This window comes from Microtus oregoni, unplaced genomic scaffold, assembly GCF_018167655.1.
Source record: "Microtus oregoni isolate MIOR12 unplaced genomic scaffold, Mior012 000204F_ref0000391, whole genome shotgun sequence".
Taxonomy (NCBI): domain Eukaryota; kingdom Metazoa; phylum Chordata; class Mammalia; order Rodentia; family Cricetidae; genus Microtus; species Microtus oregoni.
The window spans coordinates 204,608-220,457 of NW_024544863.1; the positions used below are offsets into that span (position 1 = coordinate 204,608).

At 40.0% G+C, this 15,850-nt stretch overlaps 1 pseudogene; it reads right to left on the bottom strand.

The window, feature by feature from the left end:
- Nucleotides 1-13,251: 13,251 nt before the first annotated feature.
- LOC121445552 lies at nucleotides 13,252-14,913 on the bottom strand (annotated as a pseudogene).
- Between the last annotated feature and the right edge of the window lie 937 nt (nucleotides 14,914-15,850).

The following is a 15,850-nucleotide window of genomic DNA, read 5'->3' on the forward strand; positions in this document are numbered from 1 at the left end:
GTCTCAGTGGGTGGGTGCACCCCTCGTGGTCCCGAATTCTTTGCTCATGTTCTCCCTCCTTCTGCTCCTTATTGGGACCTTGGGAGCTCAGTCCAGTGCTCCAGTGTGGGTCTCTGTCTCTATCTCCATCCATCACCAGATGAAGGTTCTATGATGATATGCAAGATATTCATCAGTATTTCTATAGGATAGGTCATTTCAGGTTCCCTATCCTCAGCTGCCCAAGGAACTAACTGGGGACATCGCCTAGGGCTCCTGGGAGCCACTCTAGGTTCAAGTATCTTGCCAACCCCAGGGTGGCTCCCTTAACTAAGAATTGTGCTTCCATGCTCCCCTATCCAACCTTCCTTTATCCCAATTATCCTTTTTTCCCAAGTTCCCCCATCATCCCCTTCTTACTTTTCTCTCCCCATCTCCTCTTACCCCCATCGCACCCCACCCCCAAGATCCCAATTTTGTCCCCGACAATTTTGTCTACTTCCCATAGCCAAGAGGATAACTATATGTTTTTCCTTGGGTTCACCTTCTTATTTAGCTTCTTTAGGTTCACCAATTGTAGACTCTGTGACCCTTATTTATGGCTAGAAACCAATTATGAGTGAGTACATCCCATGTTTATCTCTTTGGGTCTGGGTTACCTCACTCAGGATAGTGTTTTCTATTTCCATCCATTTGCATGCAAAATTCAAGATGTCATTGTTTTTTTATCGCAGCGTAGTACTCTAATGTGTATATATTCCACACTTTCTTCATCCATTCTTCCATTGAAGGGCATCTAGGGTGTTTCCAGGTTCTGGCTACTACAAATAATACTGCTATGAACATAGTTGAACAAATGCTCTTGTCATATGATAGGGCATCTCTTGGGTATATTCCCAGGAGTGGTATTGCTGGGTCTAGGGGTAGGTTGATCCCGAATTTCCTGAGAAACCGAAACACTGATTTCCAAAGTGGTTGCACAAGATTGCATTCCCACCAGCAATGGATGAGGGTACCCCTTCCTCCACAGCCTCTCCAGCAAAGGTTATCCTTGGTGTTTTTGACTTTAGCCATTCTGACAGGTGTAAGATGATATCTCAAAGTTGTTTTGATTTGCATTTCCCTGATTGCTAAGGAGGTTGAGCATGACCTTAAGTGTCTTTTGGCCATTTGAACTTCCTCTGCTGAGAATTCTCTGTTCAGTTCAGTGCCCCATTTTTTAATTGGGTTAATTAGCATTTTAAAGTCTAGTTTCCTGAGTTCTCTATATATTTTGGAAATCAGACCTTAGTCTGTTGCGGGATTGCTGAAGATCTTCTCCCAGTCATTAGGTTGCCTTTTTATCTTAGTGACAGTGTCCTTTGCTTTACAGAAGCTTCATAGTTTTAGTAGGTCCCATTTATTCAATGTTGCCCTTAATGTCTGTGCTGTTGGGGTTACACATAGGAAGCGATCTCCTGTGCCCATCTCCTGTAGGGTACTTCCCACTTTCTCTTCAATCAGGTTCAGTGTGTTCGGGCTGATATTGAGGTCTTTAATCCATTTGGACTTGAGTTTTGTGCATGGTGATAGATATGGGTCTATTTTCATTCTTCTACAGGTTGAAATCTAATGATGCCAGCATCATTTGTTGAAGACGCTTTCTTTCTTCCATTGTATACTTTTAGCTCCTTTATCGAAAGTGAGGTGTTCATAGGATTGTGGGTTAAAATTCGGGTCTTCTATACGATTCCATTGGTCGACTTCTCTGTATTTATGCCAGTACCACACTGTTTTCATCACTGTAGTTCTGTAATAGAGTTTGAAGTCAGGGATAGTAATGCCTCCAGATGATCCTTTATTGTATAGGATTGTTTTGGCTATCCTGGGTTTTTTGTTTTTTCATATAAAGTTGATTATTGTCCTCTCAAGATCTGTGAAGAATTTTGATGGGACCTTGATGGGGATTGCATTGAATCTATAAATTGCCTTTGGTAGAATTGCCATTTTTACTATGTTGATCCTCCCAATCCAAGAGCAGGGGAGGTCCTTCCATTTTCTGGTGTCCTCTTCAATTTCTTTCTTCAATGCCTCAAAGTTCTTGTCAAATAGATCTTTCACTTCCTTGGTTAGAGTTACCCAAAATATTTTATGCTGTTTGTGGCTATTGTGAAAGGTGAAGCTTCTCTGATTTCACTCTCTGCTTTCATATCCTTTGTGCATAAGGGGGTGACTGATTTTTTGGAGTTGATCTTGTATCCTGCCTCAGTACTAAAGGTGTTTATCAGCTGTAAAAGTTCTTTGGTGGAGTTTATGGGGTCGCTTATGTACACTATCATATCATCTGCAAATAATGAAAGTTTCACTTCTTCCTTTCCAATTTGAATCCCCTTGATCCCCCTTTGTCGTCTTATTGCTATTGCTAGAAGTTCAAGTACTATATTGACGAGGTATGGCGAGAGTGGACAGCCTTGTCATGTTCATAAGTTTAGTGGGATGGCTTTGAGTTTCTCTCCATTTAATTTGATGTTAGCTGTCGGCTTGCTGTATACAGCTTTTATTATATTTAGGTATGACCCTTGTATCCCTAATCTCTCCAAGACTTTTATCTTAAAGGGATGTTGAATTTTGTCAAATGCTTTTTCAGCATGTAATGAAATGATCATATGTTTTTTTTCTTTCAGTTTATTCATATGATGGATTACATTGATAGATTTTCGTATGTTAAACTAGCCCTCCATCTCTGTGATGAAGCCTACTTGATCATAATGGATTATTTTTCTAATGTGTTCTTGGATTTGGTTTGCCAGTATTTTGTTGAGGATTTTTGCATCGATGTTCATGAGTGAGATTGGCCTATAATTCTCTTTCTTGGTTGAGTCTTTGTGTGGTTTTGGTATCAGAGTAAGTGTAGCTTCAAAAAAGGAATTTGGCAATGCCTCTTCTGTTTCTATATTGTGAAATACATTAAGGAGTATAGGTATTAGGTCTTCTTGGAAGTTCTGGTAGAATTCCGCATTGAAACCATCTGGTCCTGGGCTTTTTTTGGTAGGGAGGTTTTTGATAACCGCATCTAATTCTTCGCAACTAACAGATCTATATAGATTGTTCTATTTACATTGTTCACCTGGTCTTGGTTTAACTTTGGTATGTGGTATTTTTCTAACAAAAGCTTCCATTTTCTTTACATTTTCCAATTTTGTGGCATACAGCCTTTTATAGTAAGATCTAATGATTCTCTGAATTTCCTCTGTGTCTGTGGTTATGTCCCCCTTTTCATTTCTGATCTTATTAATTTGCAAATTCACTCTCTGCCGTTTGATTAGTTTGGATAGGGGTTTGTCAATCTTGTTGATTTTCTCCGGGCACCAGCTTTTTGTTTCATTGATCCTTTGTATTGTTTTCTGTGTTTCTATTTTGTTGATTTCAGCCCTCAGTTTGATTATTTCCAGTCTTCTAATCCTCCTAGGTGAGTCTGCTTCTTTTTTTTCAAGAGCTTTCAGGTGGGCTGTTAAGTCTCCAATGTGAGCTTTCTCTGTTTTCTTTAAGTGGGCAATTAGTGCTATGAACTTTCCTCTTAGGACTGCTTTCATAGTGCCCCATAAGTTTGAGTATGTTATTTCTTTATTTTCATTGAATTCCAGGAAGACTTTAATTTCTTTCTTTATTTCTTCCTTAATCCAGGAATGGTTCAGTAGTTGACTGTTCAGTTTCCATGAATTTGGAGGCTTTCTGGGGGTAGCCTTGTTGTTGAATTCTAACTTTAATCCATGGTGATCTGATAAGACACATGTGGTTACTAATATTATTTTGTAACTCTGGATGTTTGTTTTGTTACTGATTATGTGGTCGATTTTCGAGAAGGTTCTTTGAGCTGCAGAGAAGAAAATATATTCTTTCCTGTTTGGGTGGAATGTTCTATATATGTCTGTTAAGTCCATTTACTTCATTACCTCCATTAATTCTCTTATTTCTCTGTTAAGTTTCTGTCTAATTGACCTGTCCATTGGTGAGAGAGGAGTGTTGAAGTCTCCTACTATTAGTGTGTGCGGTTTGATGGCTGCCTTGAGTTTTAGCAATGTTTCTTTTATGTACGTGGGTGCTTTTATATTAGGGGCATAGATGTTCAGGATTGAGACTTCATCCTGATGAACTGTTCCTGTTATGAGTATAAAATGCCCCTCTCCATCTCTTCTGATTGATTTAAGTTTGAAGTCAACTTTGTTAGAAATTAGTATGGCCACACCTGCTTGTTTCTTAGGTCCATTTGCTTGATAAGCCTTTTCCCAGCCCTTTACTCTGAGTAGGTGCCTGTCTTTGTGGTTGAGGTGTGTATCTTGTAAACAGCAGAATGTTGGATCCTGTTTTTGTATCCAATCTCTTAGCCTGTGCCTTTTTATAGGTGAGTTGAGTCCATTGACATTAAGTGATATTAATGACCAGTTGTTGTTAACTCCGGTCACTTTTTTAGTCGTAGAGTTTGTGTGTTTCCCTTCTTTGAGTTGTGTTGCTGAAGGGTCTCTGGATGTCTGAGTTATTGTGGTCATTGGTGGACTCTTTGGTTAGTGATTTTCCTTCTATTACTTTCTGTAAGGCTGGATTTGTGGCTGCGTATTGTTTAAATTTATTTTGATCCTGGAAAATTTTATTTTCTCCATTTATAGTGAATGAAAGCTTGGCTGGGTATAGTAGTCTGGGCTTGCATCCATTGTCTCTCTGTTTCTGCAGTACATCTATCCAGGACCTTCTGGCTTTCATGGTTTCCATGGAGAAGTCAGGTGTAAGTCTGATAGGTTTACCTTTATAAGTGACTTGGCCTTTTTCATTTGCAGCTCTTAAAATTCTTTTCTTATACGATATGCTTTGTGTTTTGGTTATTTTATGGTGAGGGGAATTTTTTTTTGATCCAGCCTATTCAGTGTTCTGAATGCTTCTTGAACCTTCATAGGTATATCTTTCTTTAGGTTGGGAAAGTTTTCTTCTATAATTTTATTAAATATATTTTCTGGACCATTGTGCTGCACTTCTTCTCCTTCTTCTACTCCTATTATTCTTAGGTTTGGTCTTTTTATTGTGTCCCATATTTCCTGAATATTTTGTGATGAGAGTTTGTTGGACTTGCTGTTTTCTTTGATCAGTGTGTTTATTTTCTCTATGGTATCTTCAGAATCTGAGATTCTTTCTTCTAACTCTTGTATTCTGTTGGTTATGCTTGTTTCTGTAGACTCTGTTTGTTTACTTAAATTTTCCATGTCCAGCTGGCCCTCTGTTTGTGTTTTCTTCTTTGCCTCCATTTCAGTTTTCAGGTCTTGAACTGTTTCCATTATCTGTTTGATTGTTTTTCCTTGGTTTTCTAGGTTATCATTCACTGATTTATTCAATTCTTCAAATTTTCTGGTATATTTCTCATCCATTTCTATAAGGGCGTTTTTTTACATGCTGTTTAAGGGCGTCAATCACTTTCATGAAGTCAATCTTTTCTACTTCTTCTTGATTAAGGTGTTCATGTCCTCCCGTTGTGAGGTCGCTGGTTTCTGGTGGCTTCATGTTGCTTTTCAGCTTGTTGGGCGAATTCTTGCCTTGGCGTCTGCCCATCTCTTCTTCCAAATGCTCCCTTATGGATCTTCTTTTACTGGATCAGGTCTCCTTGCCTACTGATGTACCTTCCCAGTGCTGGCTCTCCCCAGTGATGGCTCTCCTGGTGCTGAGATCAGATCTCTGTGCCCAATGATGGCTCTCCCCAATGCTGGCTCTCCTGGCACCCAGATCATTTCTCCGTGCTCTTTGGGTAGCTCGTAAACAAAGAGCCTACCTTGCTTTGTGCAGGCAGGCTATAGAAACAAAGGAACTCCCGCCCGCTTGGGTGCCCTGAGGATTCTGACCCAGTGCCCAGACAGGCTGGGCTGAGTGATGTTATGTGTCGAAAGAGGGCAGTGGGGACGACGTGGGGATGGCTCTGGATGCAAGCTGGGTGGGACAGGAAGAAAGGGGCAGTATGCAGGGAGTAGAGGCCCTGCAGAGAGCCCAAGAAGGATTGGGGGTGAGGAACTTCTGAGTTCCCTGTCCCGGGCTGGCTCCGCAGGGTCAGAAACTCACCCCAATGTTGGCTCTCCTGGCGCCGAGAGATCAGGTCTCTGTGCTGGCTGGGCAGCTCGCAAACAAAGTGCCTACCTTGCTTGGTGCAGGCAGGCTACAGAAACAAAGGAACTCCCGCCTGCCTGTGTGCCCTGAGGATTCCGACCCAGTGCCCAGACAGGCTGGGCTGAGTGATGTTATGTGTCAAAAGAGGGCAGTGGGGCCGACGTGGGGAGGGTTCTGGATGCAAGCTGGGTGAGATAGGAAGAAAGAGGCAGCATGCAGGGAGCAGAGGCCCTGCAGAGAGCCCAAGAAGGATAGGTGGTCGAGGAACCTCTGAGTTCCCCGTCCCGGGCTGTCACCACGGGGTCAGACACTCACCCCAATGTTGGCTCTCCTGGCGCTGAGAGATCAGGTCTCATGCTGATTGGGTAGCTCGCAAACAAAGGGCCTATCTTGCTTGGCGCAGGCAGGCTATAGAAACAAAGTAACTCCCGCCTGCTTGGGTGCCCCGAGGATTCCGACCCAGTTCCCAGACAGGCTGGCCTGGGTGATGTTATGTGTCGAAAGAGGACAGTGGGGCCGAAGTGGGGAGGGTTCTGGATGCAAGCTGGGTGGGACAGGAAGAAAGAGGCAGTATTCAGGGAGTAGAGGCCCCGCAGAGAGCCCAAGAAGGACAGGGGGCCGAGGAACCCCCGAGCTCCCTGTCCCAGGCTGGCGCTGCAGGGTCAGAAACTCACCCTAATGTTGGCTCTCCTGGCGCTGAGAGACCAGGTCTCCATGCTGTTTGGGCAGCCCGCAAACAAAGTGCCTACCTTGCTTTGTGCAGGCAGGCTATAGAAACAAAGGAACTCCCGCCCGCTTGGGTTCCCTGAGGATTCCGACCCAGTACCCAGACAGGCTGGGCTGGGTGATGTTATGTGTCGAAAGAGGACATTGGGGCCGAAGTCGAAACTGTATTCTTTTAAACACTGCCTGGCCTATTAGTTCCAATTTCTTATTGGCTAGCTCTTACATATCAATCTAACCCATTTCTAATAATCTGTTTAGCTCCACGAGCTGGCTAACCAGGAAAGATCTTAACCTGCATCTGTTTGGAGTGGGAGAATCATGGCGACTCCTTGACTCAGCTTCTTTCTCCCAGCATTCTGTTCTGTTTACTCCGCCTACCTAATTTTATGTCCTATTAAAGGGCCAAGGCAGTCTCTTTATTTAACCAATGAAATTAACACAAGCCAGAAGACTCTCCCCCATCATTTCCTCTTTCTCTGTTTAAACAAAAAAGAAAGGCTTTCATTTTCACATAGTAAGATTACATATAACAAAACAGTTATCAAGTAAAAATTACAATAATCTTTATCATAACTAAGGAAAACTTTAATTATAACTAACTATTCTTAACTCCATCAAAGACTCCAGAAAGATACTATATTACCTAAGCAAACAAGAAATAAGCAACTTTCAATCTCTAGAAATGACAGAGACATCTTGCTGCCTAGACAGTTACCCGAAGTTCCTCTGTACTGTTGGGTCATCCATCTTCGGCCTACAGGCCCATAGTTTCCAGCAGACATTTCCATGAAGCAGGAAATTTCAAAGGCAGTTCAGTCACTATCTGTTGTGTCCTGCAGAATGTCTTGCAGACTCTTTCATGAATCAGGAACCCCGAAAGACCATCTCACCTTTAGGCAAGTTCAGCAGTCCTCTCTGCGGGTTCTTTGTGTCCAGTTTATGCATCAGTCCAGGCAAGAGCTGTTTCTTGCCCAAATGGCTATCAAACTCCATAAGGATCCTCTTCGATGCCCATCTTCTTCTTGAAGTAGATTGGTGCTGCCAGGAGCAGAGTATCTCATTGTCATGAAAAGCTCTAAGTTATTAAAACATTTAAGATGCCATATTCTATAATCTTTGAAAGATATGAAGAATGCCTATCTAAAATATATCTATGTACATCTAGAAAATCTTAACTAACATGACTACAAACTTGACTATTATGATTATCTATTAACCACCTATATACATTACATTTTAAGTGCACTACACAATCACAATACCTTAATCAAGATCAGAAATATATATACATATAACAAAATTGACCTTAAAATCCATACCAATGCAAATTATTTATACCTATATCATTTCCCCCTTTAAATGTAAAAGAACATTTATAAACAATATTTTCGGAACATGGGCACAGTTTTTTCTCTCCAAACTGCTTCCTGCTGAATGGGGGCACTGTTAATCAGATCATTTAGCGTGTAACCTGTGTGCCAGGTTTATCTTAGTTGGCAGTTGAGTGAAGTAATTTTTTGAGGGTGTTCACAGGAACTTTTCGGGAGGTCGTGGTCTATCATACCATATCGGGATAGAATCAATCCACAGGGTCTGGTCGTCTGTGAAAACAAAAGAAGACCCTCTCCAAAGCATCATATCCTTAGACCCAAATTTTGAAATCATAATACCCTTATATCCATTCTGGTTTAGCTTGGCAGCCCATGTAATGAAATGTCTCTCTGTACTTAGCTCCTTCACAATCAAAAATTTTAAAGAAATTCAATGTACATAATCCAGACTCTCTGTGAATTTTCCATTTTTACGTGGCTTTTCTTTATTTATTTTAATCTATAACTATCTGTAATCTGTATTTTTATAGACTTTACCCTTTTTTTATGGGCATTAACTTTATTCTCTCTATTTTTTTTCTCTCTCTCTCAAGCCTACGTACACTCATCCAACATTGTGATTCATTTAGTGCTCTTTTATGTCTGAAATCTATTTTATTGTGAATCCGTAATTTTTTTACTATCCAGGAGCATTTCTTAAAATGTTAAGCACTTCTTAAAAACTGAAGTTGCACCATGTACAGGTAATACAGTACCGCCTGTGTCCTGCCCAGTCGAAACCTTAACTGCGCCGTTATTAGGTTAATTACGGTAGTTCCTGGCTGAGACCAGCACAGTTCAGCATGGTGGTGCAGAGCTACTCCTGCCTCAGAGCCATTTGGTGCCCCTGAGCCACACACAGTTCCAGGCACACAGCAAGTCCACATTGCACTCAGCAGTTTAATTCTGAGACTGAGCATGCAGCACAGAACTCTTTTCTTCGAAGTTACAGCCAAATCTGACATGCAGAGCACTGTGCAGTCTGAAAACATGTCTCTGTATGGCGGCAGGAATCCGCCATGCTCTTCTGCCTGCCTAAGCCTGATTCTGCCCAGGTGCAGGCGGGGAGCACGCTGAGCCATTGGCAAGGTCTCAGAGCACTCTCCTTATGATCCCAAGCGGGAACAGAAACATCCAGTCCATAAAAGCCATTGAAATGCTTTAAAGCCAGAGTTTGCAATGGCGGTACAGTCCTAGGAAGCTGTACTTTAAAATGATGCAGCTTTTTTTTCTCCTGCTGTTGCTGAATCAGGAAATCTCTCTACAGCATGCCACCAACAAACAGCAAAAATCTGTGTTAAACTCTCTCTCCCTTATTTATAAGCCTTCTCAGGTTTTTAAGTGGATTTAGCCCCATGCTGGGCACCACTCTGTTGTAATAGGAGCAGTGGGGCTGCGTTCCCGGCACCCAGCTGCCCACCTGGCTAGCTTATGCCCCGAAATAATTACACGGAAACTGTATTCTTTTAAACACTGCCTGGCCCATTAGTTCCAATTTCTTATTGGCTAGCGCTTACATATCGATCTAACCCATTTCTAATAATCTGTGTAGCTCCACGAGCTGGCTTACCAGGAAAGATCTTAACCTGCATCTGTCTGAAGTGGGAGAATCATGGCGACTCCCTGACTCAGCTTCTTTCTCCCAGCATTCTGTTCTGTTTACTCCGCCTACCTAATTTTACGTCCTATTAAAGGGCCAAGGCTGTTTCTTTATGTGACCAATGAAATTAACACAAGCCAGAAGAGTCTCCCCCATCAGACAACATTCTTTTAATACAGATTTTTCACTTCTTTGATTAGAGTTAACTCAAAATATTTTATATTGTTTATGACTATTGTGAAGGGCGATGTTTTTCTGATTTCTTTCTCAGCCAATTTATTATATTTATATAGGAGAGTTACTGATTTTTTTGAGTTAATTTGTATCAAGTAACATTATTGAAGGTGTGTGTCAGCTGTAGGAGTTCTTTTCTAAAATTTTTGGAGTCACTTATATAAACTATCATATTGTCTGCAAATAGTGGAAGTTTGAATTCTTCCTTTCCAATTTGTATACCCTTGATCTCCTTTTGTTATCTTATTGCTCTAGGTAGAACTTTGAGTACTATATTGAATAGATATGGAGAGAGTGGACAGCCTTGTCTTGTTCCTGATTTTAGTGGAATCACTTTGAGTTTTTCTCCATTTAATTTTATGTTGGCTGTTAGCTTGCTGTATATTGCCTTTATTATATTTAGATTGTTCCTTGTATCCTTGATCTCTCCAAGACTTTTTACCACAAAGGGGTGTGGATTTTGTCAAAGAATTTTGCCAAATGTAATGATATGAAAGTGTGATCTTTTTCTTTAGTTTGTTTATATGGTATATTACATTGATGGATTTTCATATGTTGAACCATCCCTGCATCTGCGGAATGAAGCCTACTTTTTGATGATGGATGATTTTGCTCATGTGTTCCTGGATTTGGTTTTGCCAGTATTTTATTAAGAGTTCTCATATCAATGTTCATGAGGCTAACTGGTCTTTAATTATCTTTCTTAGTCAAGTTTTTGTGGTATTTGAGTATCAGGGTAACTGTACTCTTGTAAAAAGATTTTGGCAATGTCCCTTCCTTTTCTATTGTGTGGGAAAATTTGAGTATTGGATTAGCTCTTCTTTGAAATTCTGGTACAATTCTTCACAGAAATCACCTAATCCTGAGCTTTTTTTTTTGGGAAGGAGATTTTTTTCATGATTGCTTCTATTTCCTTGGGGACTACAGGTCTATTTAAATTGTTAATCTGGTCTTGATTTAATTTTGGTACGTGATACTTATGCAGAAAATTGTCATTTCCTTTAAGTTTTCTAATTTTGTGGAGTACAGGTTTTTGATATGACCTGATTATTCTCTCAATTTCATTTCTGATTTTGTTGATTTGGATATTCTCTCTTCCTTTTGTTTAGTTTTGATACAGGTTTGAGTATCTTGTTAATTTTCTCAAAGAACCAGCTCTTTGTATCACTGACTCTTTGTAGTTTTTGTTTCTATTTTACTGACTTTAGTCCTCACTTTGATTATTTCTTGGTGTCTACCCTTCCTGGGTGAGTTTGCTGCTTTTTGTTCTATAGTGATCAGGTGTGTCCTTAAGTTGCTGGTTTGAGATTTCTCCAGGTTCTTTATGTAGGCACCTTGTGCTCTGAACTTTCCTCTTAGCACTGCTTTCAAAGTGTCCCATAAATTTGGTATGCTCTGCATTCACTTTCATTGAACTCTAGAAACTCTTCAATTTCTTTCTTTATTTCTACCTTGACCCAGGAATGATTCATTTAAGCATCATTCAATTTCCATGAGTTTTTGGTCTTTCTGCAATTAGTTTTATTGTTGAATTTTAACTTTAAGGCATAGTGATTCAATAATATATATGGGGTTATTCATTTTTTTTGTATCTGTTGAAGTTTGCTGTTACTGAGTATGTGGTCAATTTAAGAGAAGTTTCCATGAGGTGCTGAGAAGTTATACTCTTTTGTGTTTGGATAGAATGTTCTATTGATGTCTGTTTTAAGTCCTTTTGAGTCGTGACTTCTGTTAGTTCCTTTATTTCCCTGTTAAGGTTCTGTCTGGCAGTCCTGTCCAGTGGTGAGAATGGGGAATTGAAGTCTCCCACTATTAGTTTGTGGTGTTTGATGTGTTTAGTAATGTTTCCTTTACAAATGTAAGTGTCCTTGTATTTGGGGGATAGATGTTCAGAATTGAGACTTCATCTTAATGGATTTTTTCCTCTGATAAATGTAAAATGTTCTTCTATATTTCTTTTGATTAATTTTAGTTTGAAGTCTATTTTGTTAGATGCTAGAATAGCTACACCAGATTGTTTCTTATGTACATTTGATTGGAAAATTTTTCCCAACCTTTTACTCTGAGGTAATCTCTATCTTTGAGGTTGAACTGTGTTTCTTGTATACAACAGAAAGATAGACCCAGTTTTTGTATCCATTATGTTAGACTGTGTCTTTTTTTATAAGTGAATTGAAATAATTGATATTAGGAGATATTAATGATCAGTGATTGCTAGTTCCTGTTATTTTTGATTTTGTTGTTTATGATAGTATTGTGAGCTTGTTTTCCTTCTTTGGGTTTTGCTGGTGTTGGATTGTCTATTTCCTCCTTGGGTTGGAATTTTCCTTCCTGTACTTTCTGTACGACTGGATTTGTGGATAGGGATTTTTAAAATCTGGTTTTGTCATGCAATATCTTTTTTCTCTGTCTATTATGATTGAAAGTTTTGCTTTATATAATAGTTGGGGCTGTCTTCTGTGGTCTCTTACTGTCTACAGAATGTCTAACCAGGACCTTCTTTCTTTGAGAGTTTCCATTGAGAAGTCCAGTGTCATTTTAATAGGTCTGCTTTTATATGTTGTTTGGCCTTTTCCCTTTGCAGCTCTTAATATTCTCTCTTTATTCTTTTTCTTTAGCGTTTTGATTATTTTGTGGCAAGGGGACTTTCTTTTCTTTGCTTTGCTTTCTTTTTTTTTTTTTTAGTCCAGTCTTTTTGGTGTTCTGTAAGCTTCTTGTATGTTCATAGGCATGTTCTTCTTTAGGTTTGGAAAGTTTTCTTGTATGAATTTGTTGAATACGTTTTCTGTGCATTTGAGATAGACTTCTTCTTGTTCTTTTATCCCTATTATTCTTAAGTTTGGTTTTTTCATTGTGGATGATTTCTATTAAGAATTTGTTTGATTTAACTTTTTCTTTGATGGTTGAATCTATTCCCTCTATAGTATCTTTAATGCCTGAAATTATCTCTTCCATCTCTTGTATTCTCTTGGTTTTTCTTGCATCTGTAGTTCCATATCTTTTACTCAGATTTTCCATTTCCAAAATTACCTAAGTTTGCATTTTTGTTATTGCCTCTATTTCAATTTTCAATTCTTGAACTGTTTTCTTCACCAGTTTATTTTTTCTTGGCTTTCTTTAAGGGATTTACTTATTTCTTCGAAGCTTTTGTCTTTTCTTCCACTTCTTTTTTTTTTTTTTTGAGTTTGAAATGGACTTTATTCAAAACTCTGATCTACCAAGTTAGCGTTTTCCACCAACTCGGGGCGCAGAGACCTTCACATGCTTTACAATCTTTTGTTTAGGTGCTGCTTTTTTTTTTTTTTTTTTTTTTTTTTTTTTTTTTTTTTTTTTGGTTTTTCGAGATAGGGTTTCTCTGTGGCTTTGGAGCCTGTCCTGGAACTAGCTCTATAGACCAGGCTGGTCTCGAACTCACAGAGATCCGCCTACCTCTGCCTCCCGAGTGCTAGGTGCTGCTTTTGTAGGAGCCTTGGCAGCAGCCTTTGCGGTCTTCTTGGATGCCTGCTTAGCCTTTTTTGCTTCCTTTGGCAGCCCTGATGGCCTGCTCTCGCTGGGCTTTCCTAACTTCTGTTTTCTGATTCCTCTTAGCCATTATATCAGCAAGGGATGCACCAGTGATGGCCCGCTAGAATTTGACTGCGCGGCGGGTTCTTTTCTTTTGAATTTCTTCCAACTGTCTTTTTTGTGTTTCCTTCTGTACAGGACACTCCAGTTTATCTGCCGGGGATTCCTTTTGGACAGGAATGCGGACTCACATTTTGCATTAAGAAACTGGAAAACCTTCCTGTCGGTCCTGCCATAGTGCCGCCCGTGTCCAAGGTAGATCTTGTACCCACTGAAACTGCAGAGTTCTACCTTTATGATGAGAGCTACCGCCTGGCCGGAGGAAAGATGGCGAAGAGAGAGTTTTCTTCCACTTCTTTAAGGGAATTTTTCATTTACTCTTTAAGGGCCTCTATTTTCTTCATGAAGTTATGTTTAAGGTCATTTTCTTCTGCTTCATCTGTGTTAGTTAGGATTTTCAGTTCTTGCTGATGTAGAACCACTAGTTTTTGGTGGTGCCATATTGCTCTTTATTTTGTTGAATATTCTTACGCCGTCACCTACCTACCTTTTCCTCCACTGTGTACAGGTTGGACCTGCTCTTCAAGGGTTCATCTTCTTCCAATTGGTGCAGGTGGGGCCTTTGACTCTGTTGGTCACTGATAAAGTTTTGGGAACTTCTCTGGGTAAGGGCAGGGCTAAGGCTCTGGTGGTCATTCCTCCAAGTTTAGGTGGGGCCAAGTCTCTAGTTTTCCCATTTGTGGTGGGGCATGGTTGTAGGTGTGGGAGGCTGCTCCCATGTCTCCAGGGCTTCGGTGGGAGGGGTTGGAGTGTGAGACATGCCTCAGGAAGCTAGGGCCTAGAGAGCAAGATTGTCCAGTTGGGGAACCCAGACACTCATCTCTCCAGATATAGTCAAGGACAAGGCTCTGGTGGGTGCAGATGCGGTGGGCAATGGTTGCAATTGTGTTAAGGCTGCTCTTGGGTCCTTGGAAATTAATGGGTGGGGGTGAGGCAGTGGATACACGTCCAGGTCCTAGAATCTAGACAGTAGGGCCCTCTAGAAGGGAACCCAGACATTCACCACTCTAGGTACAGTCAAGGCCAATGCTCTGGTGGTCACTGATGCTGTGGGGGAGGCTTGTGGGTGTGGGAGTCTGTTCCCATGTCTCTGGGGCTTTGATGGATGGGGCTGAGGCATGGAATGTATTTCTGGGGACTTTGGATTAGAGACCAGGGCCCTCCAGCAGGGTACTCAGACATTCACCCCTCCAGGTGTAGTCAGTACCTGCTTGTGTTTTCTTCTAAAATGAATTTATTTGTATTGAGTTTATTCTTCATGATGCATAATTTTTAATATGGGAATTCATTAACATTTAAAGTAATAACTGACCACAAAGACTTATTATTTACATTTCGTTAAATTTTCTGTATGTCTGGTATTGATCCTCATTTCTTTTGTTGCTGTTTCCTTTTATATAGCATTACATTGTAGTGACTTGCTTTAATTTTTTTTTTCACTTTGTTATACCAACTGAAATTTATTCACAAACAAGAATACTAATGCTTTCATGCATGTATTCTCCTTACTTTCTCATCCATGTTGAGATTGTTTGTATAAAATTTGTAATATCTAGCATAGTTACAATGACAAAGTTTGCTTTTAACTTTAAATTCTACATTCTATATAAAAGTAATTCATATACCATCAATATAGTGTTAAAGAATCACACATTTTCTACATATTAACCCTTACCAGAGCATTTGTAGTTTTATACAGTTTCCTTTGTCCTCTTTTTCTCAGCTATAGGTCTACTTTTTTAAAAAGACATCAGAATTTATTAAATAACAGTAAATCTGCATACTACGTCAATTTTGTTGTCTATAATTCACTAAGTACTATAATTTCACTTTTTTTATTATAGCCACTAACAATCCAAATCGTTTTTAACCTCAATCATGCATTATACTTTAGACAATGAAATGTAGGCTACAATGTAGCTAAGCATGAAAGAATCAGAGATGCCAAGCTTGGTGGGGCAGGCCTTTATTTGCAGCACTGAGAGGCAGAGACAGGTCATGGTTTTCTGTGAGTTGAGTCCAACCTGGTTACATACCAAGTTATAGGACTACCAAAAGAGGCAATCTCAAATAACAACAACTGCAAAATTAAAGAGGCAGGCTGTATATGTAGCTTAATAGGTAGAATGTAGAAGGCTTGCCCGGCAAGCAAGAAGCTATGTATGTTTTACCAGAGAGTTGGTTCAGTAGGTAGACA